The sequence below is a fragment of the Rhinopithecus roxellana genome, chromosome 15, assembly GCF_007565055.1.
Source record: "Rhinopithecus roxellana isolate Shanxi Qingling chromosome 15, ASM756505v1, whole genome shotgun sequence".
NCBI lineage: Eukaryota > Metazoa > Chordata > Mammalia > Primates > Cercopithecidae > Rhinopithecus > Rhinopithecus roxellana.
The window spans coordinates 89,002,735-89,030,327 of NC_044563.1; the positions used below are offsets into that span (position 1 = coordinate 89,002,735).

A 27,593-nucleotide genomic window follows, 5' to 3' on the forward strand; every position below is an offset into this window, starting at 1 on the left:
AATTCTTCTGAAACTTTCTTTTTGAGCAAATTTCATCCCTCAAAATACATTTGGTAATCTTCACTAAAGAAGACTGGCAAAAGTCAGCAGGCAGCTGGTAATAGCTGTAGCAACAAAGGCCTACAGCTTATGTGGAGCTAAGCTCAGAGCTTTCAGTAACACCTGCAAAGAGCCCACTCATGGTAAGCCTGCACTTACTGTACAAAGTAATTAAGCAGCAAGCAGCTGACATAATGATCTCGTCTACAGTCTGAAATTCTTGGGATGTATTTTTAAACTGTATTCATGTCTGAAAGAAGATAACTGTTTCTTCCTCCTAAGCTTCTTCACTTTCAGTTATCAGTGTGCTCATTTCTTCCTAACTAGCCAGAAAATCCCCTCAGTAAAAACCATGAAATATCACAACACAGAGAGGAATCACTGTCCTCTGTGAAGGAAAGATGTCTTCCTAAAATGGCTCTAGGCCTCTATGGCCATAACTACCCTAAATGCACCTGATCTCATCTAAATGGCTGTACGGTGCTCCCTAAGACATGACCTGCATGTGTGAGAAGATAGAAAAGCTGAGTGATTAAGGGGAGAACTTTTAAAAAGTGAGAAGAAGAGGCCGGGCGCGGTGGCTCAAGCCTGTAATCCCAGCACTTTGGGAGGCCGAGACGGGCGGATCACGAGGTCAGGAGATCCAGACCATCCTGGCTAATATGGTGAAACCCCGTCTCTACTAAAGAATACAAAAAAAATACTAGCCGGGCGACGAGGCAGGCGCCTGTAGTCCCAGCTACTTGGGAGGCGGAGGCAGGAGAATGGCGTGAACCTGGGAGGCGGAGCTTGCAGTGAGCTGAGATCCGGCCACCGCACTCCAGCCTGGGCGACAGAGCCAGACTCCGTCTCAAAAAAAAAAAAAAAAAAAAAAAAAGTGAGAAGAAGAATGGCGCCAAAGGTGAGCATGACCAGCTGATCTGAAGTGTGGCCAAAAGGGAGAGAAAGGCTATGAATCACGGGAGAAGTAATTGTTAAAGCCTCTGTCCCCACCACCACCTCTCCACATTTGCCCCTTCTTTAAATTAGCTAAGGGAAGAAGTCTTGTTAAAGAGTCCAGTTCTGAATAAAGGACTATACGGGGTGCCAAAGTTAGACAAACGTCCTTCTGTGAATTAGACTAGACCAGTAGCAAGAGCAAAGTATTTTCTCTACAAGAGGAAAGGAGATGTATAAAGAAGTATGAGGGCCCTGAAAACAAATCATATTCATTTCAGTCACTCCACAAAGAGTGCCAGAAAAGGTAAGAGAAGGGGATTCACAAACCTAAGATTTTTTTTATTGAAATGATTCACTCATCATTTACTTAGGGCTGAGTTTTTTTTTGTTTGTTTGTTTGTTTTGAGACGGAGTCTCGCTGTCGCCCAGGCTGGAGTGCGGTGGCCAGATCTCGGCTCACTGCAAGCTCCACCTCCTGGGTTCACCCCATTCTCCTGCCTCAGCCTCCCGAGTAGCTGGGACTACAGGTGCCTGCCCCCTCGCCCGGCTAGTTTTTTTTTTCTTTTTTTTATTTTTTAGTAGAGTCGGGGTTTCACCATGTTAGCCAGGATGGTCTGGATCTCCTGACCTCGTGATCCGCCCGCCTCGGCCTCCCAAAGTGCTGGAATTACAGGCTTGAGCCACCGCGCCCGGCCTAGGGCTGCATTTTAAGAATAAACAGTAAGGGGCTGGGCACCGTGACTCATGCTTGCAATTCCAGCACTTTGGGAGGTTAAGGTGGGTGGATCACTTGAGGTCAGGAGTTAGAAACCAGCCTGGCCAACATAGTGAAACTCCATCTCTACTAAAAAAATATAAAAATTAGCTGGGTGTGGTGGCGGACACCTGTAATCCCAGCTACTCGGGAGGCTGAGGCAGGAGAATCCCTTGAACCCAGGGGATGGAAGATGCAGTGAGCCGAGATCACACCACTACACTCCAGCTTGGGTGACACAGCGAGACTCCATCTCAAAAAAAAAAAGGAAGAAACAGTAGGAAAACTTAATCCTCAGAAACACCTACACAGGCCCACCTCCTGAAACCCGTGTATCACAGGTACCTTAAATTTCAATTATTTAGACCCCTGGAAATTCAAACAATATTAGGAATATGACATCACCACCACAACTGTCCTATTGTCCTAGAAACAATAATTATTTGTCCAACACATACAGATTATAAAAACATCAGCAGATCTAGATATCAGATCTTAAGCCCATTTCTAAGAACAATTTCAAAAGTAGTCAGTCTATCCTTGTGAATCTGCTTCCAAGGAAGTACAGTTCAAATCAATCATAAAAGATTTTTTTTAAACCATACATGTCTTACAAGAACTTCTAATAGGTTTTTTATCTGTTCTGCTTTGACCAAGCCAGAAACAAACCGACATTTGTTGTTGTTTTGAGATAGTCTCACTCTGTTGCCCAGGCTGGGGTGCAGTGGCACAATCACGGCTCACTGCAGCCTCAACCTCCTGAGCTCAGGCTATCCTCCCACCTCAGCCTCCAGAGTAGCTGGGACCAGCACATCCAGCTAATTTTTTAAATTTTTTTGTAGAGTCAGGATCTAGCTAGGTTGCCCAGGCTGGTCTCAAACTCCTGGGCTCACGCAATCCTCTGACTTCAGCCTCCCTTTAAAGGCATGCTCCACCACACCCAGTTTAAAGACATTTTTATATCTGGCCTCTTGAAGGTGATAGGGAGAGTAATATAAAGATCTGTGAAACTACAATGGGAAAACATTGATTTTATCAACAGAATACTTTATATCTAGTTCACAGAGGTTCTGCTTCCAGTCATGGCAGAGTAGCTCCTATCAGACCAATTTTCCTGCAGACAAGTATGAGCTTGTCTGGAGAATTAAAAAGCAAGAAGATTCTCAAGCAGGGGAAAAGGTCATCATTTCGAAGAAGGTAATGATACTGGGTGAGTTTCCCTTTTTTATGGCTTCCAGTCAGGCAAGTATCTGTCTGTCATAAGAGGTGGGTAAAACTCAAAAACTCATAATCTTACTAGCTTAAGAAACCAGAGGACAAACTTTAAGGCAAACCACAGCAGCTGAGAAGTGAAAGAGGGAAATTCCAGAGAGAACCACAGAAGCGAAGACCCAAAAATCTATGTACAAACTCTGCCTACAAACCTGGCTGATCCCTGAACCACGCATGCATGGAGCAGACCCCAAGCAGCCAAGTTAAGGGTAAAAGAACTGAACTGAGATTTAAGTTGCCACTCACTACAGGGAAACAGTTAACTTAAAAATAATAACAATAATAATAATAAAATAAGAATGCTCTCTGGAGGGAGGTAACAGAATCTAGTTCTTTACAATCCAGAATTGCTCAGCATATAAAGAAACAGAAAAATATGGCCTATTCTCAAGAGACGAGTCAATCAACAGAAACCAACCCTGAGTTTACTCAAATACTGGAATTAGCAAACAGAAATTTTAAAGCAGGTATGATCATAATGAATGAAAAAATAGATCTCAGGCCAGGTGTGGTGGCTCACGCCTATAATCCCAGCACGTTGGGAGGCTGAGGCAGGAGGATCATGAGGTCAGGAGTTCGAGACAAGCCTGGCCAATATGGTGAAACCCCGTCTCTACTAAAAATACAAAAATCAGCAGAGCGTGGTGGCGTGCGCCTATAGTCCCAGTTACTCGGGAGACTGAGGTAGAAGAATTTCTTGAGGTTGAGGCGGAAGTTGCAGTGAGCCAAGATCGCACCACTGCACTCCAGCCGAGGCAACAGACCAAGACTCCGTCTCAAAAAAAAAAAAAAAGATCGCAACAGAAACAGACATTACAACGCAGTGGGCTGGCTTAAAAGCAGATTGGAAATGACAGAGGGGTTACTGACCTTGAAAAAAGAACAACAAAAATTATCCAATCGGAAATAGAGAGAAAAAAGGATTAGAGAAAGAAAGAGCTGTCTGGGCGTGGTAGCTCACACTTGTAACCTCAGCACTTCCTTGAAGAGACAGGCTTTACCTTGGCCCACATCACCAGCTGACTGTGGTGCTCAAGAGTCATGCAAATAAGTACCCAGAATACAAGCAGTGAACTGTCCACTGACCCCCAAACCCCCACCCACAGGCCTTTTTTGTTTTGTTTTGTTTTGTTTTTTTGAGATGGAGTCTCGCTCTGTCACCCAGGCTGGAGTGCAGTGGCACAATCTTGGCTCACTGCAACCTCTGCCTCCCAGGTTCAACTGATTCTCCTGCCTCAGCCTCCCAAGTAGCTGGGATTACAGGCGCCTGCCATCATACCCAGCTAATCTTTCTATTTTTAGTAAGGATGGGGTTGTGCCATATTAGCCAGACTGGTCTCGAACTCCTGACCTCAAGTGATCCGTCGTCCACCTTGGCCTCCCAAAGTGCTGGGATTACAGGTATGAGCCACCGCACAGGTCCCACAGGCCACTTCTAAGTCCTCTTCCAAGGCACTAACCCAGGAAAGCTGCTGACCAGGCTTTTCAATGTAAATTGAAGATAAACGCTGTTAATCCTGTTTTCTCGAGGCAGATTTGTTCACTCTCTTTCTCAACACATTTACTTTGTCAGATCGTTTTAGGTTTGTATACACAGCCATTATTCCTATTGATGTTTTGCCTCCTGCTTAACATCTTCCAGGTACCACACGTGATCCAACTCATGTACCCAGTATTTCTAAAATGGCTGAACTTCTTATGTGAGCAGTTTTAGAAAGACTAGGGTTTGAGAACCTATCTAGTCAGGACTGTTCCAAACTACATCTAGGACAAACTGAAAGTACTTTTGTTCACATTGCCTTCCTTTTAGCCCAGTCAAATGCCCTTCAGAGCACACATCTGTCAGGTAACATCTGAAACTCACATAATTTCCTGTTTAGTGGGTGATGCAACCAGCTGTCCAATTCATGGTCTTTTAGACCAGTCTAAGAAACCCAATCCTGTGTTCTTTTCTTTCTTTTTTTTTTTAAGATGGAGTCTCGCTCTGTCACCCAGGCTATAGTACAGTGACGCGATCTCAGTTCACTGCAACCTCCACCTCCCAGGTTCAGGCAATTCTCCTGCCTCAGCCTCCCTAGTAGCTGGGATTACAGGCACGCACCACCATGCCCAGCTAATTGTTTTCGTGTTTTTAGTAGAGATAGGGTTTCATCGTGTTGGCCAGGCTGGTCTCGAACCCCTGACCTCAGAAGATCTGCCCGCCTCAGCCTCCCAAAGTGCTGGGATTACAAGCGTAAGTCACTGTGCCCAGCCGTTCTTTTATATAATTAATAAATTAGTTAGATGTATACACACACTCTTTCAAATACAGTGAGCTCCCAGAGGCTCCACAGGTAGGTACACATACACCTTTCTCTAAAAGCTAGTCCCTCCAGAAAATTGGGCTTAAGCAAATCCATTTCTGTAACTAAAAAGTGGCAGAGAGCAAATCTGAGCAAGGGTCCCCATGCTCTCCTCAATACTGAATGTTAAAGTAATCAGCCTAAATTAAGTCTGAGCAACTAGTCAAGAAGGCAGGAGACAGGATTAAGGACCTAACTTGGCTACTTACTAATTGTATGACATTAAACAATTTACTGAGTCCTGTGAGTCTCATTCTCTTCAGCTGAAAGATGAAGTACATGACTAGCTGTTCATCTCTAAAGGTTTTTCCAGCTTGGTCATTCCATGACTATTGGGCCTAGAGCCTGACACAGCATGGGAATCCCACCTTTTAAACTTTCAGTGAAAGACTGAGGACTGAAGGTATGCATTAGCTCTTCCTCGGCTACCTCTCTCTTTCCAAAACCTTGCTAAAACAATGGGGGATGGGGAGTGGCACAAACCCACAAAATGACAGTGAAGGTAATAGTAAACATTTTAGAAGCTGAAAAGCAGATGAATGAGTGGTTACTAACAGTAGGCTTGAGAAAGGCTGAGATACAACATAACCTTCAGAAAGCTCAGGAACTTGTAGCATTAGGCACCTTTCAAAGTGGGGATAAAGATGGAGCTAAAAACAGGAGGACTGACGAAAAGCCTATTTAAGAACCAGCAAGGCCAGGGACTGTGGCTCGTGCCTGTAATCACAGTTAATCAGGAGGATGGCCTGGGGCCAGGAGTTCAGAACCAGCCTGGGCAACGTAACGAGATCCTGTCTCTAAAAAAAAATTAATAATTACTAGTCTGGAGGCTGAGGTGGAAGGATTGCTTGAGCCTGGGAGATTGAGCTGCAGCGAGCTGTGATGGTGCTACTGCACTCCAGCCTGGGTGACAGAACAAGAGCCTATCTCAAAATAATAATAAAAACAGTAATAATAATAAGACAGGCATGGTGGTATGCATCTGTAGTACCAGTTACTCACGAGGCTATGGTGGGAGGATCACTTAAGCCCAGGAGTTCGAGGCTGCAGTGAGCTATGATCACACACTACTGCACTATAGTCTGGGCAACAGAGCAAGATTCCATCTCAAAAAAATAAATACAAAAGAATCAGCAGGCATCAGCTAATGAACAGATAAATGAAATGTATAATAATACAATGGAACATTATTCAGCCATGAAAAAGAATGGTGTACTGTTACATGCTATGACACAGATGAACTTTGAAAACATGTCAAGTGGCCCCTAAGATCACATACTTTATCATTCCATTTATATAAAATGTCCTGGCTGGGTGCGATGGCTCACGCCAGTAATCCCAGCACTTTGGGAGGCTGAGGCGGCCAATCACCTGAGGTCAGGAGTTGAGACCAGCCTGGCCAACATGGTGAAACCTCATCTCTACTAAAAATGCAAAAATTAGCCAGGCATGGTGGGGCACGCCTATAGTTCCAGCTACTTGAGAGGCTGAGCAGGAGAATAGTTAGAACCCAGGAGGCGGAGGTTGCAGTGAGCCGAGATCTCACCATTGCACTCTAGCCTAGGCAATAAGAGCAAAAACTCTGCCTCAAATTAATTAATTAATTAATTGCCCAGAAAAGGCCTATCTATGGAGACAGAAAGTAGATTACTGTTTACCTGGGGTGAGGGGATACAGAGTGACTGCTAAGTAGTACAAGGTTGCTTTTTAAAGTGATTAAAATGTTCTAAAATTAAATTATGGTAATGATTACACAACTCTGCAAATATACTAAAAAACAGAAATTGTATACTATGAGCAGGTATGTAGGCTATGTAAATTACATCTTCATAAAGTGATTTAAAAAATAAAAAGACAACAAAAGAAATTTGGCATGCTAGTAAAATATAGTATCCTACTGTCAAAGCATGTGTCATTTCCAACAAAGTATCTTTTCCCATACACAAAAATTATCACAGATAAAAGATATTCAGAGATAAAAGATGATACTGTATATATTAAACAAGAATAGACTGTTGTTTTAAAAGAATATTCAGAAAATAAAACAAGGGCGGGCAGTGGCTCATGCCTGTAATCTCAGCACTTTGGGAGGCCAAGGTGGGTGGAGATTGCTTGAGTCCAGGAGTTTGAGACCAACCTGGGCAACATGGCAAGACCCCATCTCTACAAAATAATAATTAAAAGACTAGCCAGGCATGGTGGTGCCCACCAGTAGTCTCAGCTACTCAGGAGGCTGAGGCAGGAGGACTGCATGAGCCCAGGAGGCAGAGGTTGAAGTGAGCTGAGATAGCACCATGGCACTCCAGCCTGGGTGAGAGAGCAAGCCCCTGTCTCGAAAAAATAAATAAAAATAAAAACAAGCTTGTGGAAATCAAAATGGTGTTAGAAAAATTTTAAACTCAATAGAAGAGTTAGAAAACAGATTTGAGGAAATATCCTCAAAAGTAGGACAAAAGAAATAAAATTAGAGAAAATATAGTAATAAAATTAGGCTGGGTGCAGTGGCTCACACTTAGGCTCAGCTCATGCTTAGGTGGGGTGCAGCGGCTCCCAGCTCTTTGGGAGGCCGAGGCGAGTGGATCACTTGAGCCCAGGAGTTTGAGACCAGTCTGTGCAATATGGCGAAATCCTGTCTCTACTAAAAATACAAAAATTAGCTGGGTGTAGTGGAGTGTGCCTGTAGTAGGCTGAGGTGGGAAGATGGCTAGAGCCCGGGAGATGGAGGCTGGAGTGAGCTGTGATCATGTCACTGCACTCCAGCTGGGTGACAGAGTGAAACTTTGTATCAAAAATAAATGTATTGGGCCAGTGTGGTGGCTCACGCCTGTAATCCCAGCACTTTGGGAGGCTGAGACAAGTGGATCACCTGAGGTCAGGAGTTCGAGACCAACCTAGCCAACATGGGGAAACCCCACCTCTACTAAAAAAATAAAAATTAGTCAGGCGTAGTGGCATATGCCTGTAATCCCAGCTACTTGGGAGGCTGAGGCAGGAGAATCACTTGAACCCAGGAGGCGGAGGTTGCAGTAAGCCAAGATCGCACCACTGCACTCCAGCATGGGCAACAAGAACGAAACTCCACCTCAAAAAAATAAATAAATAAAATAAAATAAATTTATTTATTTAAGAAATAATAATAAAATTAGAGTCCATCCAAGAGGTCTAAAACCCAAATAAAAGTATGCCATAAAGAGGAAAGAGAGAAAATAAAGGGGAGGAAATTATCAACAAAATAATAAAATTTCCCAGAAATGAAAGGCATGAATTTCCAAATTGAAAGTGCTCTTCAATGATCTAGCACAGTGGATGAAAACAGACCCACACCAAGACACGTCATGATGTAATTTCAGAATGCCAGGGACAATGAGAAAATTCTAGATGTTTCCAGGAAGAAACAAATTTACCAAGGAAAGAGATCTGAATAGCACTGGATTTCTCAATACCAACTTTGGAAGCTAGCAGACAATAAGGCAATGTCCTCAAAATTCTGTGGGAAAATTATTTCCAGTTAGAATTATATACTCAGTCAAATAATAAGTAAAGTAAGAGAGTAAAAGAAAGCAATTTCAAACATATAATCTCAAAAACAAAATGTATTTTCTATGCATCCTTTCTCAGGAAGCATATGCTCTGCCAAAACGAGAATTAACAAAAAAACGACTTACATACGGGATGGAGGAAACTGGAGCCATCAAAAGAGAGTGACAAAGGGTAACTCCAAGATAAAGCGAAGGGACATCCCAAGATTTTAATGCAATAGGCCTGGCGGGCCAACACCTCAAACGATCCTGACTGATGGGGCTCAGGCAAGAATCCACAGCTTGCATCATATTTTCCAAGGGATCTGTGAGCCAAAAAATACTTTAAGCCACTGCTTTAAGGTGTCCATTAGAGGTCCTGCACAAGGGACAAATCACAACAGACTTCTATAACGAAAAGAAATTTTTCAGATGTTACAAATCTCAAAGACAAAGAATGTGGAGTAATGCAGTAGATTAACGTTTTTTCTGATTGGATATCATCATTTAGAAAGAAAGGAAAGAGGGGCTCAGTTAAAGTACTCTAGAAGCCCAGGGAATTTTATTCAAATGAGGCTTAATACCTTACTCTACAAAACATTCTGAAGAGAGATTGGTTTTGTTTTGTTTTTTCAATTTGTGGTTTATGTCCCACCTACCTACCCACCTCAAAAAACAAGGTGGTATATAAGAAAAGTCATATAAAAAAATTAAAGTAGGACAAAGAACACTAAAAGCAAAAAAAAAAAAAAAAAAAAAAAAAAAAAAAAAAGATGTGCTTAAACGCCTGTGGCATAACTTTCTTATAAATTGCAAAAAATGATAGTTTGCTTGCAACGTATGATATTTAAAAATAATTCAGGTCAGGCACAGTGGCTCACGCCTGTAATCATTACCACTTTGGGAGGCCGAGGCGGGCAGATCACCTGACATCACAAGTTCAAGACCAGCCTGACCAATATGGAAAAACCCTGTCTCCACTGAAAATACAAAATTAGCTGGATGTGGTGGCGGGCACCTCTAATCCCAGCTACTTGGGAAGCTGAGACAGGAGAATCACTTGAACCCAGGAGGTGGAGGTTGCAGTGAGCCGAGATCATGACATTGCACTCCAGTACGGGCAACAAGAACAAAACTCTGTCTCAAAAATAATAATAATAATAATTCAACAAGAAAAAAATATGAATGAAAATACTGGCCGGGAGTGGGTGGCTCATGCTTGTAATCCCAGCACTTTGGGAGGCCGAGGCGGGTGGATCACCTGAAGTCAGGAGTTCAAGACCAGCCTGGCCAACATGGTGAAACCCTGTCTCTACTAAAAATACAAAAATTAGCCGGGAATGGTGGCGGGTGCCTGTAGTCTTAGCTACACTTGGGAGGCTGAGGCAGAAGAATCTCTTGACCTGGGAGGCAGAGGTTGTAGTGAGCCGAGATAGCGCCATTTCACTCCAGCCTGGATGACAGAGCAAGACTCCATCTCAAACAAACAAACAACAGCAACACCAACAACAAAAAAAAACACTGAATAGGTCCCAACACACAAAGTGACACCTTTGGATATTTTGAAAATCATATCTAGCTCGAGTCATCCCTCTTCTCTGATCTTATGTCAGATCTGAAGTTTCTCTAATTTGTCTGTGGTATATTTACAGGAGAAAATTCCCTTTTTTTGCTCCTCATGCTCTTAAATAACTTTATATTTTAAAAATTCCTAGAAACGGCCGGGCGCGGTGGCTCAAGCCTGTAATCCCAGCACTTTGGGAGGCCGAGACGGGCGGATCACGAGGTCAGGAGATCAAGACCATCCTGGCTAACATGGTGAAACCCCGTCTCTACTAAAAATACAAAAAACTAGCCGGGCGACCTGGCGGGCGCCTGTAGTCCCAGCTACTCGGGAGGCTGAGGCAGGAGAATGGCGTGAACCCGGGAGGCGGAGCTTGCAGTGAGCTGAGATCCGGCCACTGCACTCCAGCCCGGGCGACAGAGCAAGACTCCGTCTCAAAAAAAAAAAAAAAAAAAAAAAAAAAAAATTCCTAGAAACATAAAATGTTTTACTATTAAAGGCCATTATAGGCTCTTCCAATCTGGAATGACATCATAAATGCTATTAAAAAAATCCACACCCTTTGATCTGCTAAATCTGCAAGAAAAAGAAAAAGCAAAGCAAATGCCTATCAACAAGAAGACAGTTTGGCACATCAAGGCAATGGAATACAATCTAACCATTAAAGCAACATACATAGGAAAAGAAAAAAGACTAAAAATATTTATTAATTAGCAATACAACTCCAGAGTTAAGAAGTCTAGACAGAGGCTGGGCATGGTGGCTCATGCCTGTAGTCCCAGCACTTTGAGAGGCTGAGACAGGTGGATCACGTGAACTGAGTTCAAAACCAGCCTGGGCAACATGGTGAAACCCTGTCTGAAAAATACAAAAACTAGCCAGGCATGGTGGCATGTACCTTTAGTCCCAGCTAATCAGGAGGTTGAAGTGGGAAAACTGCTTAAGTCTGGGAGGCAGAGGTTACAGTGAGCTGAGATGGCACCACTGCATTCCAGCCTAGGCACAACAACATGACACCCTGTCTCAAAAAAAAAAAAGTCTAGATACAAACAAGATTAGTCAAAAATTTTAATGTCAATGGCTCCCAACTAGAATCCCAAAAAGGAATTAATAATAATGGAGGCATCAATTTTAATATTTCAAAAAGCTATTTGGAAATGTATGTAAAAATATTATATAAGCTAATTAAAAGATCAGATTTCTTTGCCTTTGGTTGGAAATATATTAACCCCATGTATATTTCTTTTTTTTTTTTTTTTTTTGAGATGGAGTCTCGCTCTGTCACCCAGGATGGAGTGCAGTGGTGTGATCTCAGCTCACTGCAACCTCCACCTCTTGGGTTCAAGCGAATCTCCTGTCTCAGCCTCCCTCCCGAGTAGCTGGGATTACAGGTGTCTGCCACCACCCCTGGCCAATTTTTGTATTTTTAATGGAGATGGGGTTTCTCTATTATGATGTTGGTCAGGCTGGTCTCGAACTCTTGATCTCAGGTGATCCATCCGCCTTGGCCTCCCAAAGTGCTGGGATTACAGGTGTGAGCAACTGCGCCTGGCCTGGCTAATTTTTGTTTTTTTTTTTTTTTTTTTTTTTTTTGAGACAGAGTCTCGCTCTGGAGTCTCGCTGGAGTGCAGCGGCAGGATCTCAGCTCAATGCAAGCTCCGCCTCCTGGGTTTACGCCGTTCTCCTGCCTCAGCCTCGCGAGTAGCTGGAACTACAGGCACCTGCCACCTCGCCCCGCTAGTTTTTTGTATTTTTTAGTAGAGACGGGGTTTCACCGTGTTAGCCAGGATGGTCTCGGTCTCCTGACCTCGTGATCCACCCGTCTCGGCCTCCCAAAGTGCTGGGATTACAGGCTTGAGCCACCGCGCCCGGCCTAATTTTTGTATTTTTAGTAGAGATGGGGTTTCACCATGTTAGCCAGGCTGGTCTCGAACTCCTGACCTCAGGCAATCAGTCTGCCTCGGCCTCTCAAAGTGCTGGGATTACAGGGGTGAGCCACTGCACCCAGCCAAACCCATGTATATTTCTAATTATTACAAGGAAATCAGAAGTTATAATTAGTTATAATTGCCAATAATGTCTTTAACTAACAGAGAATTTTTTTTTTTTTTAAGACAGAGTCTCGCTCTGTTGCCCAGGCTGGAGTGCAGTGGCACAATCTTGGCTCACTGCAACTTCTGCCTCCCAGGTTCAAGCGATTCTCCTGCCTCAGCCACCCAAACAGCTGTAACTACAGGCGCGTGCCACCACGCCCGGCTAATTTTTTATATTTTTAGTAGAGATGGGGTTTCACCGTGTTAGCCAGGATGGCCTTGACCTCCTGACCTCATGATCCGCCCGCCTTGGCCTCCCAAAGTGCTGGGATTACAGGCGCGAGCCACTGCGCCCAGTGAGAATTTTTAATATCCAATTATAATTTTACAAATGCAGGAGTCTTTTAAGAGTACATGAGCTTTTTCTAACATTTTATCATGAAAAGTACAATGAACTGCCATGTATCTATCACCTAGCTTTAGCAATTACCAATGCATGTCTAATCTTGCTTTACCTGTATATCCTCACGCCAGATTATTTTAAAGCAAATCCAGACATATCATTTTATTTATAATATTTCAGCATGTCTCTCTAAAAGACAGTATCTCTTTTTTTAACACAACCTCAATACTATTATTATACCTAGAAAAATTTACCAAAAAAATTCTAATGCCAAAAATCTAGTCAGTGTTCAAATTTCTTTAATTGACTCATAAATGTTTGAAATCTTTTAGATCACTAAGTGGACTTAAAATAATGTATAATGGCCTGTAATAGTAAAAGCAAAATTTAATGTTTCCAGGAACTTTTTAATATGAAGTTACTTAAGAGCACGAGAAGGAAAAAAGGCAATTTTTCACTATAAATACACTACAGAAAAATTAGAGAAACTTCAGGTCTGACATAAGATCAGAGAATAGGGGTGAATAGAGCCAGATATAAGATCAGAGAAAGAGATGAACAGAACCAGATACAATTTTCAAAATATTTAACCATCTGTGCAGTGTGAGCACCAACCAATCAGAACAAACACTAGCCATACACATATGGCATATAGGCTAGATATCAACCCTGGATACAGCCTTGAATGAGGAAAAGCGAAGAGGCCTCAAGAACATGCTTTCCATGCTGAAATTCAACCCTACCTGCAGTGGAGCAGTAAGCTGCAATTACATCAGTTACAAGCAAAGTTGCCACAAGGTCTTGATATAGCATACCTTCTACCAGACATAGCTATTAAATGCTAAATCACTATAGCTGCAACTGATCATCCCTGCATCTATCATTTGAACTAGTCAAAGAAAGAATCATTTTTGAAGCAAATAGCATGGTAAAGTAGAAAGAATTCTTGATTGTAGCATGATGTAGAATACAAGCTGCTTGTCTCTGAAAGTTAAAACTGTAATAGCTGGCTAGGCGTGGTGGCTCACACCTGTAATCCCAGCACTTTGGGAGGCTGAGGCGGGCAGAACAGGCCAAGGCAGGCGGAGGTCAGGAGTTCAAGACCAGCCTGGCCAACATGGTGAAATCCCATCTCTACTAAAAATAAAAAAATTAGCCGGGCATGATGGCAGGCACCTGTAATCCCAGCTACTCGGGAGGCTAAGCCAAGAGAATCACTTGAACCCGGGAGGTGGAGGTTGCAGTGAGCCGAGATCTCACCATTGCACTCCAGCCTGGGCAACAGAGTAAGACTCCATCTCAAAAAAATTAATTAATTAATTAAAAAAATTAAATTAGCAGGGTGTGATAGCGCCACGCCTGAGGTCCCAGCTATCTGGGAGGCTGAGGTGGAAGGATTGCTCGAGCCGGGGAGATTGAGGCTGCCGTGAGCTATGATCACACCACTGCACTCCAGTCTGGGCAACAGAGCAAGCAAGAGAGAAAAAAAGCATAACATCTGACACTGGTACCTGGGAATGTTAACATCCTTCAACCTGTTGCCTGTAGGTTACAGCTTTTCTGATAAATTATTTAGCTTACTAAAGAATATAAAAGATAGTCCTCTGTGATTGTTATTTAGAATCCTTTCATAAACAGAGGCATGCCCTGACCATTTAAAAATAAACCTAAAACGGCCAGGTGCAGTGGCTGATGCCTGTAATCCCAGCATTTCCGGGAGGCCGGGGTGGGTGGATCACCTGAGGTCAGGAGTTCAAGACCAGCCTGCCCAACATGGCAAAACACCGTCTCTATTAAAAAATACAAAAATTAGCCAGGTGTGGTGGCGCATGCCTGTAATCCCAACTACTAGGGAGGCTGAGGCAGGAGAATCGCTTGAACCCGGGAGGCAGAGGTTGCAGTGAGCCGAGATCATGCCATTCACTGTAGCCTGCGTGACAGAGCAAGGCTCCATCTCAAAAAATAAAATAAAATAAAATAATAAATAAAATAAAATATAAAACTAAAACAACATGCCTAAAGGGAAGAAGGAGAGAACTCTCAAAGGGAAGCGAGAAAGCTTGGGGTTCTAGCATGGTTCAACATATCTCAAGCCTTACGCAAATCACTTTATCTTCCTAGTTTCCAGTTTCTCCACCTGCATATAAGGCACCTGCCAACATCCCTAGTCTCACCTCCCACCACCCGCTCTCTCCCTCTAATACACTGATTCACTTGAGTTACCCAAACAGGGTATGATTTTTCGTGCTTTCATTCTTTGTTAGATGATATTCTCTGCTTAGAATAACCTTTATATCCTTCTTTACGTGGTTAGCCAATCTATATTTATTCAAGTGAGTGCTATCAAAATCCATGGTGCCCAGCGCGGTGGCTCACGCCTATAATCCCAACACTTTGGGAAGCTGAGGCGGGTGGATCATGAGGTCAGGAGTTCGAGACCAGCCTGACTGACATGGTAAAACCCCGTCTCTACTAAAAATACAAAAATTAGCCAGCTGTGGTGGTGCATGCCTGTAATCCCAGCCACTCAGGAGGCTGAGGCAAGAGAATCGCTTGAACCTGGGAGGCGGAGGTTACAGTGAGCCAAGATCGCACCACTGCACTCCAGCCTGGGCAACAGAGAGAGACTCTGTCTAAAGAAAAAAAAAAAAAAATCTATAGTATCCCAACAATGTTTTCATCTTCCCATCCCCAAGTTCTTCTGGAACTTTTCTGTGAGAGCTAGGGTCAGAGCCATTTACTGATTATGAAACAAATCTGCTCCTTTGAATGTAGTTCACATGACATGGTTTTCAGTTCCCTCACAATCCTAGTTCCTAGAACTGACATCTAACTCTATGTGTAATCTAACTATTTAATAACACAATTTAAAACAGGACTATCCACTCCCTCTTTTTTGACAATGTATCTCTAGAATAGAAGCCAAAAATCACAATTTTTGGCAACTAAATCACACTTTTGCCATAAATCAAACTCGCAGCCAACTAAAAGCCTTACATTTTTTAAAAAGTGTTGATATTAGGTCACATCTTCTTTCTATAACCTCTACTTCTGCATCACTTATTTCATCATACAGCTTAAATTTCTCTTATTCCCAACTATATCCTAGTCATTCCTGTGAAATATTCTTGAATCCAAAAATGGTAGCTGACAGTATTTCCCGTTCTATCCATGTACTCACCTGAATGAACACATGGTTAGTCTGACCTAACACATTCTTAGTGGGCAGATGTTGGCTCTTAATAATAATAGTTTTGGAGCGGGCACAGTGGCTCACGCCTGTAATCCCAATGCTTTGGGAGGCTGAGGCAGGCGGATCACTTGTGGTCAGGATTTCGAGACCAGCCTAGCCAACGTGGTAAAACCCTGTCTCTACTAAAAATACAAAAAAATCAGCCGGGCATGGTAGCACATACCTATAATCTGGCTATTCGGGTGGCTGAGGCAGCGGAATCACTTGAACCTGGGAGGTGGAGGTTACAGTGAACCAAGATCATGCCACTCTACTCCAGCCTGGGCAACAGAGCAAGATTCTGTCTCAAAATATATATATAATTAATAATAATAACAATAATAGTTTTGGCCAGGCGCCGTGGTTCACACCTGTAATCCCAGCACTTTGGGAAGCTAAGATGGGTGGATCGCTTGAATTCAGGAGGTCAAGACCAGCCTGGGCAACATAGCAAGACCCTATCTCTACAACAAATAAATTAGCTGGGTATGTTGGCATGTGCCTAGGCCCCAGTTACCTGGAAGGCTGAGGTGGGAGGACTGATTGAGCCAGGGAGGTCAAGGCTGCAATGAGCTGTGCTCACGCCACTGCACTCCAGCCTGAGCAACAGAGTGAGACCCTGTCTCAAAAATCATCATCATCATCATCATCATCATCATTCTCATCATCATCATCACCATCATCATCATCAATCAGGTCTTTTTCTAAACCCTCAGATTATATCCTTAATAAGCTACTCTAGATTTTGACTGGAACATCCCATGCTCTTACCTTCTTCCCAGTTTTGAGATTATGTCTTCTTGCAGTAATTCTATGATTCCTCAAAGGTTATTGACATCTACTGAATGATCTCATCCCAAAATTATCTAGAATCCTGCAGTATAATTTGTCTGGGTCAGGAGACTTTCATTCAGAGCAATTAAATGATCCTGTATAAATGAGTAATGATCTCAGTTTCAGTCTCCTCTTAATTGATTTGGTTCTATCCTTTCCAATCTATATATAATTTACCTTGACAATGGGGAAAAAAAGTTTCTGGGGCTATTTCAATCTTCAAGGTTTTTGTTTTTGTTTTTTTCAAATGTGGTTATTCAGGATTTCACATTTAGAGTATCACCCAACATAAAATACTCTTCTTGAAGAAGTATTTAACACAATAAAGTTTTCCTTTTTCTAATTCATAAAACTGTAAGAGGAAGCAGAGATGCTAATTATAACAGAGCTCTTCTTACCACAGTTGCAAAAACCAAACTGACCAATCTATTCTCAAGTAAGCTAAACAAAAGTTGTGAAAATTAACATACTTCCTTCAGGTGAAAATTTCCCCATAATCCATCACTATGTCCTACAAATATTTACTGAATGTGCAAGACCCTGAATCAAAACAATTCACCCAAAACCTCACATCATACTCACACCCTCTCAATAAATCCAAGCTATAAAAATAAGCACAAGGCTGGGAGCGGCGGCTCACGTCTGTAATCCCAGCACTTTGGGAGGCCAAGGTGGGCGGATCATCTGAGGTCAGGAGTTCGAGACCAGCCTGACCAACATGGAGCAACCCCGCCTCTATTAAAAATACCAAATTAGCCGGGCGTGGTAGCGCATGCCTGTAATCCCAGCTACTCAGGAGGCTGAGGCAGGAGAATTGCTTGAACCCGGGAGGTGGAGGTTGCAGTAAGCTGAGATCATGCCATTGCACTCCAGCCTGGGCAACAAGAGTGAAACTCCATCTCAAAAAAATAAATAAATAAATAAATAAGCACAGAGTGATATTTTCTCCACTCAATCACCATGGGACTTACAAAGACCTTATCTATCCCACATTGAGCCGTTTTGCTACATTATTACATTATTATTACTCAAACAACTGATCCATCACTTTTCTATTGAGTTCTGACTATCTATACAACTCTATGTTAAGTGCTATGGAAACATACAAATTTATAATTAAAAACCAGTCACTCTTGGAACCCATGAGCACATTTTTGTAAATGTGTACCTCCTTCTCCAGGCAAAGGAGTCCTCTCAAATCTGAAAGGGCATCTCATCCAGATGAAGCTGGGAAGGTACTGCAGTACATTCTGTGTTACATACACTATAGTAGAAGGTACAGGACTTTAATGATAGGAAAATTTAGAACTCAAATACTAGTTCCATGTTTTGTTTAATTTCTTCTAGGTAATTTGTCCAAGGTCTCTGTGAAAAATGCATATTTGGGCCAGGCGCAGTGGCTCATGCCTGTAATCTAACACTATGGGAGGCCAAGATGGAAGGATCACCTGAGGCCAGGAGTTCAAGACCAGCCTGGGCAACATAGCAAGATATTATCTCTACAAAAATAAAAAATTTAAATTTAAAAAAAAATGTGGCCGGGCACGATGGCTTGCGCACGTAAATCCAGCACTTTGGGAGGCCACGGCAGGCAAATCACGAGGTCAGAGGTTTGAGACCAACTTGGCCAACATGGTGAAACCCTGTCTCTATTAAAAATACAAAAAATTAGCCGGGCATGGTGGCACATGCCTGTAATCCCAGCTACTCAGGAGCCTGAGGCAGGAGAATCACTTGAACCCAGAAGGTGGAGGTTGCAGTGAGCGGAGATCGCACCATTGCACTCCAGCCTGAGCTATAGCAAGACTCCATCTCAAAAAAAACAAAAACAAACAAACAAAAAATGTACATTTGGTCTTAGTCCCTGGTTACTGGCATGCAGCTCCTAAAACCTTTGGAATCTCCCAGATGAGGAGAGCGTTTGTATGCTAATGACATGACTGGTGACCAGGGCCACTAAATAGCTTAAGGGTGGTGGCTGGTCACCTGAAAGACCAAGGGTGATTACAGAATTGAAACTTTCAACTCCCCACCACCACCTGCAGAGAGGAGAGAGGCTGAAGTGAGTTAATCACCAATGAGCAATTATTTCAAAATCATGCCAACACAGTAATGAAAACTCCATTTTAAAAACCCATAAGGCTGAGTGCGGTGGCTCATGCCTGCAATCCCGGTACTTTGGGAGGCCAAGGCAGGCAGATCACCTGAGGTCAGGAGTTCGAGACCAGCCTGACCAACATAGTGAAATCCCATTTCTATTAAAAATACAAAAATTTGCCAGGCATGGTAGCATGTGGCAGAAGAATTGCTTGAACCTGGGAGGCAGAGGTTGCAGTGAGCCAAGATCGCACCAGTGCACTCTAGCCTGGGCAACAGAGTGAGACTCCATCTCAAAAAGAAAAAAAAAAAACATAAACAGGCCGGGCGCGGTGGCTCAAGCCTGTAATCCCAGCACTTTGGGAGGCCGAGACAGGGGGATCACAAGGTCAGGAGATCGAGACCACCCTGGCTAATACGGTGAAACCCCGTCTCTACTAAAGAATACAAAAAACTAGCCGGGCGACAAGGCGGGCGCCTGTAGTCCCAGCTACTTGGGAGGCGGAGGCAGGAGAATGGCGTAAACCCGGGAGGCGGAGCTTGCAGTGAGCTGAGATCCGGCCACCGCACTCCAGCCTGGGCGACAGAGCCAGACTCCGTCTCAAAAATAAATAAACAAACAAACAAACAAACAACAGGGTTCAGGGACCTTCTGGGTTGATGAACACACTTAAGTATTGCAGAATGGTGCACCCAAAGTGAGCATGAAGGCTCCACACACACATCTGGCCGCAACAACTTGCCCTATCCATCTCTTCCACTCGGCTGTTCCTGAGTTATATCCTTTATAATAAATGGGTAGTAGTAAGTAAAGTACTTTCCAGAGTTCTGTGAGTCATTCTGGCAAATTATGCAAACTTAGGAAGGGGTCATGGGAACACCTGACTTATAGCAGGTTGATCAGAAGTACAGACAGGCAGCAATCTGGGACTTTCTATTGGCATCTGAAGTGGGGACAGTCTTGTGAGACTGAGCACTTAACCTGTGGAGTCTGCACTAAGCCCAGGTAGTTAGTGTCAGAATTGAACTGAATTGGAAAAAAATAATAATAATAATTGAATTGAATTGCAGGACACCCAGTTGGTAACCAGAGAGTTGGAGAATTGGTTAGCATAGTGTTAGATTACAGGCATGAGCCACTGCGCCTGGCCCAAATATGCATTTATCACAGAGACCTTGGCCAAGTTACAAATGTGGGGAAAAAACTCACATTTGGTGTCAGAGGTGTCATGCCTGGTATTGAGGCTCAAAAAATGATATCCCTAAGTAAGACACTCTGCCATGCTGAGTACTATGAACTAAAGGAGACTGAAAGACCTCAGAAATAGCCTCAGAAGCAAAGTTTCTCCTTGCCCTCCTCTTTCACTCCTCTTACTCCCCCAGAGCAAGTCACAGAAACCAGAATCCCCCTTTCCCCAAGGTGGGTCACAGATACCAGAAAAGCAAGCCATAATACCTAGAAAGTATTACCTCCCACTCAAAAGCCATACACCTCTCCCCCAAAGTAAGCCATAACACCTAAAAATGTCACTCTCTCCCTTCTTCCTTGAAGACCCTCGGCTCCAGCAGGGTCCTGCCCTATACCCAGGAAGAAGGAATGCTGCACAGAGTCTAAGAAGAATCTGAACAGACAGGCCCTGCTGGGTCCCCCTCCCCTACCCAGTCTGTTACCATTAGATAACACCCTTTGTCTACTAACATTTCTACAGGCCTCTCCCCTTCTTCATTCTTCACTGAGCCTAAGCATAAAAACAGTTTCCCTAGGTCTTTGGGTCTTCATTTCTGAAAGCTCCCATTGCATGTAAAACTTTAATTAAATAAATTTCTTACGCTTTTTTTCTTTTTTTTTGAGACAGGTATCACTCTTTCACCCAGGCCAGAGTGCAGTGGCACAAACAGAACTCACTGCAATCTCAACCTCCTGAGCTCAAGCGATCCACCCACCTCAGCCTCCCAAGTAGCTGGGACTATAGGCACGCTCCACCACGCCAGGCTAATTTTTAAAATTTTTTGCAGACGGGTTCTCACCGGGTTGTCCAGACTGGTCTCAAACTCCTGGGCTTAAGCAATCCTCCCAGCTCAGCCTCCCAAAGAGCTGGGATTACAGGTGTGAGCCACACCCAGCCTCTTATGCTTTCTTCTTGTTAATTTGTTTTTAGTTGCAGGAGTGTCAGCCATTGAACCTATGATGGGTGAGGAAAGGTATCACACCTTTCTGCCCTTACTGTAGAAACACTAAGGGTATCTTTTCTATAAATCTCAATTTCCTCATCTATAACATGAGGATAACAATACCTGCGCCAGGCACAGTAGCTCACATCTGTAATCCCAGAATTTTGGGAGGCCAAGGCGGATCACCTGAGCCTAGAAGTTCACGACCAGCCCAGACAACATAGGGAGACCTGTCTCTACAAAGAAATACAAAAATTAGGCATAGTGGCACACACTTGTAGTCCCAGCCGCTAGGGAGGCTAAGAGGGGAAGATCACTTAAGCCTGGAGGTCTAGGCTGCAGTGAGCAGTTAGCGTGCATTTCTAGCCTGGGTGACAGAGCAAGACCCTGTGTCAAAAAAACCAAAACAAAAAACTACCTACCTCATCAGCCTGTTGAGAGGAATGAATGAGTTAACATATATAAAGCATATGGGACATATTTATATGGAGCATAAGAGGTACTCAACAAATATTAGCTCCTTTCTTTCCAAAAGGTCTGTCATACAAGCAAGAGTCATCTCAAAATCTTTAGCCATGAAAACAGGACACATAAATGTGCTAGAAGTTACCAAATGTTTCCTAAGAAGCAGACCTCTACTGCACTAAAGTGGCAACACACATCTGTTTCACAGGATGTATACCACAGCAAAGCCCACAGCAGCAAACGTGGCTATACTAAGAACACTGACATGTCCACAAATTCAGATTTCAAACCACAACTTATAAGGGACCACCCAGCAGCCTCTTCTTCCCCATAGCACATAAGCAGATTTAAGACTCTGGGAGCCAGGCTGGGTGCGGTGGCTCATGCATGTGATCCCAGCACTTTGGGAGGCAGAGGCAGGTGGATCACCTGAGGTCGGGAGCTTGAGACCAGCCTGACCAACATAGAGAAACCCCATCTCTACTAAAAACACAAAATTAGCAAAGCATGGTGGTGCATGTCTGTAATCCCAGCTACTCAGGAGACTGAGGCAGGAGAATCACTTGAACCTGGGAGGCAGAGGTTGCAGTGAGCCAAGATCATGCCATTGCATTCCAGCCTGGGCAACAAGAGCGAAACTCCGTCTCAAAAAAAAAAAAAAGACTCTGGGAGCTTCCTGTTAGTTTACCGTCAGTAACATAAGAGAAAGTTTCCTTTACCTTTAAGAACTTTTATAGCAATAAATTCTCTCTTTTTTTTTTTTAACAGAGTTCCCTAACCACTAAAATTTTACCAACTGGTACTATATCAAAGCACAAATAGTCTTTGTTTTGTCAAATGTGCATTAAAAGCACTGTATTGGTCAAATCAAAGCCTTGTTGTTTCAGGCCCAGCTGTGAGAGCAATGGTAATGTTTATCTTTCACTTGCAGAATGCTGAAAAATGGCCAAGAAAAAAAAATGGGGAAGCTTTTTTTCAAGCAGTACAGAGTAGTGTTAACAGCAGAGTGTTTAAGACAATTAGCCCTAGGATTGTAGATCTAAATATGAAAGGTAAAACAAAAAAGCCTTTAGAAGAAAACACAGAACATCTTCATGATCCTGCAATAACAAAGATATAAAATGCACTAAACATTAAGAGAAAACATATAAATTGTACATTACAACTTAAAACTTTTGTTCCTTGAAAGTCACCATTAAAAGAATGAAAAGGAAACGCACAGATTACAAGAATATATTTGCATTATATATATATATGAGAAATGAACAAAAGACTCACATCTAGAACATATAAAGAATTGCATTTAATCAATAAAGAAAAAAAGATCGGCCGGGCGCGGTGGCTCACGCCTGTAATCCCAGCACTTTGGGAGGCCGAGGCGGGAGGATCACAAGGTCAGGAGATCGAGACCATGGTGAAACCCCGTCTCTACTAAAAATACAAAAAATTTGCCGGGCGCGGTGGCCGGCGCCTGTAGTCCCAGCTACTCGGGAGGCTGAGGCAGGAGAATGGCGTGAACCCGGGAGGCGGAGCTTGCAGTGAGCCGAGATCGCACCACTGCACTCCAGCCTGGGCGACAGAGCGAGACTCCACCTCAAAAAAAAAAAAAAAAAAAAGAAAAAAAGATCACTCAAAGAAAAATAGCAAAAGCCCTGAACAGACACTTCAAAAAAGACATATAAATGCCTGACAAACTTTTGAGAGGTGCTCAACTTCATTAGTCATCCGGAAAATTCAAATTTAAATAATACAATACTATTATATAACCACCAGAATAGGTAAAATGAAAAGAAAATGCCAAAAGTTGGTAAGGATAGGGAGTAACCTACACTCTCATGCACTGCAAGTGGGAATGTAAACTGGTACAACCACTATGGAAAACTGTCTGGCAGCGCCTACTAAAGTTGAACATATGTACACCTATGACCCAGCAATTCCACTCCTGAGCATATACCCAACAGACCAGAAGCCATATTCACGAAAAGGCACATACAGGAATGTTCATAACATGTCACTATTGTAATACTCAAAAACTACAAACTACCCATGTGCCTATCAACCGCAGAATTAACAGATAAGGTGTGGTAAAGTCAACAATGGTAAACTCTATAGCAGTGAGAATGACCAGCCTAAAACTACACACAATATGAATGAATCTCTCAAACATATTGTACAAAAGAATCCAGACACAAGAGTTCACAGTATATAATTACATTTATATAAAGTACAAAGACATGAAAAACTACTGTTAGAAGTCAAAATACTGGTTACCTGTGGTGAGTAGAAAGGCAAATAGTGACTGAAGTAGACTGCTTCTTGCTCACACCCTAAGAAATTCAAGAAGGCTGGTCGCAGTGGCTCACGTCTATAATCCCAATGCTTTGGAAAGCTGAGGTGGGTGGATCACGAGGTCAGGAGTTCGAGACCAGCCTGGTCAACATGGTGAAACCTCGTCTCTACTAAAACTACAAAAAGTAACTGGGCATGGTGGCGGGCGCCTGTAATCCCAGCTACTCAGGAGGCTGAGGCAGGAGAATCGTTTGAACCCAGGAGGCAGAAGTTGGAGTGAGCCGAGATCATGCCATTGCACTCTAGCCTGAGCGACAGAGCAAGACTCCGTCTCAAAAAAAAAAAAAAGAAAAAGAAAAAAAATTCAAGACCTACCCTTTAGAACCTCTGGAGTGGGTTGAATGGTGGCCCCAGAAAAGGTATATCCACATCCTAATCGCCAGAAGCTATGAATGTTATCTTATTTGGAAAAAGGATCTTACAGATGTAATAAAAAATACTGAGATGAGATCATCCTGGAGTAGTTGAGTGTACCCAAAATACCATGACAAGTATCCCTAAAATAATAGCCACAGAGGAAAAGATACACACGAAGGTGAAGGCAATGAGAAGACAGAGGCAGAGATTAGAGTGGTGTGGTCAGAAACCAAAGCATAATGCCAACAGTCAACAGAAGCTCAAGGAATTATTCTCTCCAAGAGCCTCTGAGGGACTGTGCCCTGCTGACACCTTGATTTTGGACTTCTGTCCTCCAAAACTGTGAGAAAATAAATTATTGTTGTTTTAAGCCACCCAGTTTCTGGTAATTTGTTGCCACAGCCATAGTAAACTAATATAGGCTGGGCACAGTGGCTCAGGTCTATAATCCCAGCACTTTGGGAGGCCGAGGTGGGCAGATCACTTAAGGTCAGGAGTTTGAGACCAGCCTGGTCAACACTGTGAAACCCCGTCTCTACCAAAAATACAAAAATTAGCTGGGCATGGTAGCACATGCCTGTAGTCCCAGCTACTTGGGAGGCTGAGGCAGGAGAATGGCTTGAATCCAGAGGCAGATGTTGCAGTGAGCCATGATTGTGCCACTGCACCCCAGCCTGGGCAACAGAGCAAGACTCCGTCTCAAAAAAAAATAAATAAATAAGGCAACTAATATAAACTAATACACCCTCCAAACCACATTCCTTTATTCACCCCAATTCTGTAGCAAACTCATCAGTTTTCCTAAGCAAAAGATTCAAAAGCACCCCAACCTCAATCTTTCCCACTGATTCCTCCCCAAAAAAAATAGCAAAAAGAGAAATTATAACCAGCATACAGACAATTCACAATATCAATACAAAGAATGAGTAATTTTTTTTCAATCTACTTGAGTAGTAGTCAACGAAATACAGATTAAAACACAATGACAGCAAAACATGAAAATCAGGTATTAACGAGGATATGGAGAAAGTGGAAATCTTGTTGGAAACAGGCCCCCAAAAATCTGGCCATAAACAAAATCTCTGCAGCACTGTGACATGTTTGTGATGGCCATGACGCCCACGCTGAAGGTTGTGGGTTTACCAGAATGAAAGCAAGGAACACCTGGCCCACCCAGGGCAGAAAACTGCTTCCGTTCTTAAACCACAAACAAGAGCATGAGCAATCTGTGCCTTAAGGACATGCTCCTGCTGTAGACAACTAGCCAAAGCCATCCCTTTATTTTGGCCCATCCCTTTATTTCCCATAAGGAACACTGTTAGTTAATCTATAATCTATAGAAACAATGCTTATCACTGGCTTGCTGTTAATAAATGCGGGGGTAAATCTCTGTTTGAGGCTCTAAGCTCTGAAAGCTTTGAGACCCCTGATTTCCCACTCCACACCTCTATATTTCTGTGTGTGTGTTTTTATTCCTCTAGCACCGCTAGGTTAGGGTCTCCCTGACCAAGCTGGTCTCGGCAAACCTGATACATTGCTAGTGAGAATGTAAAATGGTACACTGCTGTAAAGACGTTTTGGCAGTGTCTTAAAGGGCTAAACACAGAGTTACTATATGAACCATCAATTACATTCTTGAATATATACATAAACAGGTGCTCAAACAGAAATTTGTACACAAGTGTTCATAGCAGCACTATTCACAATAGGCAAAAAGTGGAAACAACCAAAATGTCCATCAACAGATGAAGGAACAAAATATGGTATGTATTATTCATACCATATGAATATTCCAATAATAGAATATTATTCAGCCACAAAAAGGAATAAGGTATTGACACATGCTACAACATGGATGAACCTTAAAAACATCCTGCTAAGCTGGGCACGGTGGCTCACGCCTGTAATCCCAGCACTTTGGGAGGCCAAGATGGGCGGATCACCTGAGGTCAAAAGTTCGGGACCAGCCTGGCCAACGTGGTGAAACCCTGTCTCTACTAAAAATACAAAAATTAGCTGGGCACAGTGGCAGGCACCTGTAATCCCGGCTACTCAGGAGGCTAAGGTAGGAGAATTGCTTGAACCCAGGAGATGGAGGTTGCAGTCAGCCGAGATCGTGCCTCTGCACTCCAGCCTAGGTGACACAGCGAGACTCCATCTCAAAAAAAAAAAAAAAATCATGCTACCTGAAAGGAGCCAGACACAAAAACCAAGCACAAAAGGCCACATGTTGTATGATTCCACTTACATGAAATATCCAGAATAGGTAAATTCAGAGACAGAAAGCAGACTACTAGTTGCCACAGGCTTGAAAGACAAGGAAATTAGAAGTAACTGTTTAATGAGTGCAGCATTTCCTTTTGAGGAGATGAAAATGTTCTGAAACTACATGATGATGATGGCTACACAAAACCATAAATATACTAAATACCACTAAATTACACATTTTTAAACAGGCTTGGTGCAATGGCTCATACTTGTAATCTCAGCACTTTGGGAGGACAAGGCGGGAGGACTGCTTGAGACCAGGAGTTCAAGACCAGCCTAAGCAACAAGGCAAGAATCCATCTCTACAAAAAATTCAAAAATTAGCCAGGTAGTCCCAGCTACTCAGGAGACTGAGGCAAGAGGATCACATGAACCCAGGAGGTCGAGGTTGCAGTGAGCCACGTTTGCACCACTGCACTCCAGCCTGGGCAACAGAGCCAGACCTTGTCTCAAAAAAAAACAAAACAAAACAAAACAAATCAAGTTGGCTGGGTACAGTGGCTCATGCCTGTAATCCCAGCACTTTGGGAGGCCAAGGAAGGCGGATCACCTGAGGTCAGGAGTTCGAGATCAGCCTGGCCAATATGGTGAAACCCTGTCTCTACTGAAAATGCAACAATTAGCTGGGCATGGTGGCGGGCGCCTGTAATCCCAGCTACTCAGGAAGCTGAGGCAGGAGAATTGCTCAAACCCAAGAGGCAGAGGTTGCAGTGAGCCAAAATTGCGCCACTGCACTCCTGCCTGGGCGACAAGAGCAAAACACCACCTCAAAAAAAGAAAGAAAGAAAGAAAAGAAATATTTAGTATTTTTAAATAGTAAATTAAAAATGGAAGATACAAGGCCGGGCGCAGTGGCTCAAGCTTGTAATCCCAGCACTTTGGGAGGCCGAGACAGGCGGATCACGAGGTCAGGAGATCGAGATCATCCTGGCTAACAGAGTGAAACTCCGTCTCT

At 43.2% G+C, this 27,593-nt stretch overlaps 1 protein-coding gene across 5 annotated transcripts in view; it reads right to left on the reverse strand.

The window, feature by feature from the left end:
• Positions 1–27,593, reverse strand: part of DENND5A (DENN domain containing 5A) — a 125,917-nt gene that overhangs the window by 67,196 nt on the left and 31,128 nt on the right. The window contains exon 1 of one of the 5 annotated variants that reach the window (XM_030917677.1): positions 9,012–9,035. The exons of the other annotated variants lie outside the window; for them this stretch is intronic. The gene's annotated coding sequence lies outside the window, so the exon portion shown is untranslated. Of the gene's footprint in view, positions 1–9,011; positions 9,036–27,593 lie in introns of those variants that run through there. 5 annotated transcript variants of the gene reach the window in all.